The sequence below is a fragment of the Arachis hypogaea genome, chromosome 5 (assembly GCF_003086295.3).
Source record: "Arachis hypogaea cultivar Tifrunner chromosome 5, arahy.Tifrunner.gnm2.J5K5, whole genome shotgun sequence".
NCBI classification, from domain to species: domain Eukaryota; kingdom Viridiplantae; phylum Streptophyta; class Magnoliopsida; order Fabales; family Fabaceae; genus Arachis; species Arachis hypogaea.
The window spans coordinates 73986599-73990479 of record NC_092040.1 but is presented as its reverse complement, the minus strand read 5'-3'; the positions used below and the strand labels follow the sequence as shown (position 1 = coordinate 73990479).

General features: G+C 40.2%; 1 non-coding gene across 1 annotated transcript; it reads left to right on the top strand.

The window, feature by feature from the left end:
• The first annotated feature begins 2912 nt into the window (after positions 1-2912).
• Positions 2913-3016, top strand: LOC112804590 (small nucleolar RNA R71). The gene has a single exon (XR_003203201.1). It is a non-coding gene; the product is annotated as a small nucleolar RNA R71 (small nucleolar RNA).
• The last annotated feature ends 865 nt before the right edge of the window (positions 3017-3881 follow it).

Genomic DNA, 3881 nt, shown 5'->3' with positions numbered 1-3881 from the left:
AGTAGAGACACAAAACATAGATAAACACAACATTCAAAACCGAAAATAGAAAGAAATAAAGAACAAGGAATGAATCCACCTTAGTGAGGTTGGCGCCTTCTTGAAGAACCAATGGTGCTCTTTGAGCTCCTCTATGTCTCTTCCTTGCTTCTGTTGAATGATTCCTAGTAATTTTGGTGCTCCTATCCTTAGTTGCTCCCAATAATTGTGTGGAGGACAATTTATCCCCTGAGGTATCTCAGTGATCTCTTGATTTGCAGTCAAATGTTCTACCACTGAGCTATAAACCCTTTACATGAGTCTTTCCATCTCCCATGACTCAGAGGTGGAAGCTTTTGTCAGGTGCCATTAATGGTAATGGAAAAACAAAAAAAAAACTTATGCTTTTACCACACCAAACTTAAAATATTGCTCGTCCTCGAGCAATAGAAGAAAGAAGAGAAGAAGAAGAAGAAGAAGAAGAAGAGAATATGGTAGAGAGGGAGAGATGTAGGTTCGGCCAAGGTGAAGAAGACGGGGTTGTGTTGTGTGAAAATGAAGTAGAATGGAAGGGTATATATAGGGAGAGGGGGGTAAATGTTCGGCCATTTAGGGTGTGAATGGGAGGGAAAATGTTTTTGAATTTTTGAAGGTAGGTGGGGTTTATGGGGAAGAGTGGATGGATGTGAGTGGTGAAAGGGGTGATTGGGAAGAGGAATTGAGGTGATTGGTGAAGGGTGTTGGGAAGTGTGACATGGGGAAGAGTAATCACAAAAATAGGATTAGGAGGTAAGGTCGGAATATAGTACCTTTGCACACCATTCTGGCATTTAAACGCCGTGTGGTGCACATTCTGGGCGTTCAACGCCCATGTAAAGCATGTTTCTGGCGTTCAGCGCCAGCTTTTCTTCTCTAGGCACATTCCTGGCGTTCAGTGCCAGAATGTTGCTTGTTTCTGGCATTCAGCGCCAGAATGATGCTCTGTTCTGGCGTTGAACGCCGGCCAAATGCATCTTACTGGCGTTGAACGCCAACCTGTGCTTCCTCCAGGGTGCGAATTTTTTTCTGCTGTTTTTGATTCTGTTTTTAATTTTTATGATTTTTTTCGTGACTCCACATGATCATGTACCTAATAAAACATAAAATAACAATAAAATAAAAATTAGATAAATAAAATTGGGTTGCCTCCCAACAAGCGCTTCTTTAATGTCAATAGCTTGACAGTGGCTCTCATGGAGCCACAAAGTTGATCAGGTCAATGTTGTATAGTCCCAACACTAAACTTAGAGTTTGGATATGGGATCTTAACACCAAACTTAGAGTTTGGTTGTGGCCTCACAACACCAAACTTAGAGTTTGACTGTGGTGGCTCTTCTTGACTCTGAACTGAGAGAAGCTCTTCATGCTTACTCTCTTTTGTCACAGAGGGATGGCCATGTGCCTTAAACACAAGGTAGTTCCCATTCAATTGAAGGACTAATTCACCTCTGTTGACATCTATCACAACTTATGCTGTGGCTAGGAAAGGTCTTCCAAGGATGATGCATTCATCCTCTTCCTTCCTAGTGTCTAAGATCATGAAATCAGCAGGGATGTAAAGGCCTTCAACCTTTACTAACACGTCCTCCACTATTCCATAAGCTTGTCTCAATGACTTGTCTGCCAATTGTAATGAGAACAAGGCAGGTTGTACCTTAATGATTCCCAGCTTCTCCATTACAGAGAGTGGCAAAAGATTTATCCCTGACCCCAGATCACATAGAGCCTTTTCAAAGGTCATGGTGCCTATGGTACAAGGTATTAAAAACTTGCCAAGATCTTGTTTCTTTTGAGGTAGAGTTTTCTGAATCCAGGTATCTAGTTCATTAATGAGCAAGGGAGGTTCACTTTCCCAAGTCTCATTACCAAACAACTTGGCATTCAGCTTCATGATAGCTCCTAAATATTGAGCAACTTGTTCTCCAGTCACATCTTCATCCTCTTCAGAGGAAGAATAGTCTTCAAAGCTCGTGAATGGCAGAAGGAGATTTAATGGAATCTCTATGGTCTCTGTATGAGCCTCAGATTCCTTTGGATCCTTAATAGGAAACTCCTTCTTGCTTGAAGGACGTCCCAGGAGGTCTTCCTCACTAGGATTTTTGTCCTCCTCCTCCCTTATGCATTCGGCCACATTGATCACATCAATGGCCTTGCACTCTCCTTTTGGATTCTCTTCTGTATTACTTGGGAGAATACTGGGAGGAGTTTCAATGACTTTCTTACTCAACTGGCCCACTTGTGCCTCCAGATTTCTAATGGAGGACCTTGTTTCACTCATGAAACTGAAAGTGGCCTTTGACAGATCAGAAACTAGATTGGCTAAATTAGAAGTGTTTTGTTCAGAATTCTCTGTCTGATGCTGAGAAGATGATGGATATGGCTTGCTATTGCTCAGCCTATTGCGTCCACCATTGTTAAAGCCTTGTTGAGGCTTTTGTTGATCCTTCCATGAGAAATTTGGATGATTTCTCTATGATGAGTTATAGGTGTTCCCATAAGGTTCACCCATGTAATTAACCTCTGCCATGGCAGGGTTCTCAGGATCATAAGCTTCTTCAGAAGCTGCCTCTTTAGTACTGTTGGATGCATGTTGCCATCCATTCAGACTTTGAGAGATCATGTTGACCTGCTGAGTCAACACTTTGTTCTGAGCCAATATGGCATTCAGAGCATCAATTTCAAGAACTCTTTTCTTCTGAGGTATCCCATTATTCACGGAATTCCTCTCAGAAGTGTACATAAATTGGTCGTTTGCAACCATGTCAATGAGTTCTTGAGCCTCTTCAGGCATTTTCTTTAGGTGAATAGATCCACCTGCAGAATGGTCCAATGACATTTTCGAAAATTCAGATAGACCATAATAGAATATATCTAATATGGTCCATTCTGAAAACATGTCATATGGACATCTTTTAGTCAGCTGCTTGTATCTCTCCCAAGCTTCATAGAGGGATTCACCATCTTTTTGCTTGAAGGTCTGAACATCCACTCTCAGCTTGCTCAGCTTTTGAGGACGAAAAAATTTATCCTGGAAGGCAGTGACTAGCTTATCCCAGGAGTCCAGGCTATCCTTGGGTTGTGAATCCAACCATATTCTAGCTCTGTCTCTTACAGCAAAAGGGAAAAGCATGAGTCTGTAGACTTCAGGATTAACTCCATTCGTCTTTAGAGTCTCACAGATCTGCAAGAACTCAGTTAAAAACTGATAAGAATCTTCAGATGGAAGTCCATAAAACTTGCAGTTTTGTTGCATTAAAGCAACTAGCTAAGGTTTCAGCTCAAAGTTATTGGCTCCAATGGTAGGAATGGATATGCTTCTTCCATCAAACTTGGACGTTGGCTTTGTGAAGTCACCAAGCATTCTCCTTGCATTATTATTATTTTCGGCTGCCATCTCCTTCTCTTGTTCTAATATTTCTGAAAGGTTACCTTTAGATTGTTGTAACTTAGCTTCTCTTAATTTTCTCTTCAGAGTCCTTTCAGGTTCTGGATCAATTTCAACAAGAGTGCCTTTATTCTTGCTCCTGCTCATATGAAAGAGAAGAAAACAAGAAAAGAAAGAGGAATCCTCTATGTCACAGTATAGAGACTCCTTTATGTTAGTAGAAAAGAAAAGAAAAGTGAATAATGAAGATGAGGGGATTCGGTTATTAGGTGGAGAGGAGTGAAGAGAAATGATAGTAATTAAATAAATAAATAGAATAAGAAAAGAGAGGGAGAATTTCGAAAACAATTTTGAAAAAGGGGTTAGTAATTTTCGAAAATTAAAGATAAGATAAGTTTAAAATTAAAAATTAAAACAAAAAGAATTTTTGAAAAAGAGATGAGATATTTTCAAAAATTAGAGAGGGAAAAGTAGTTAG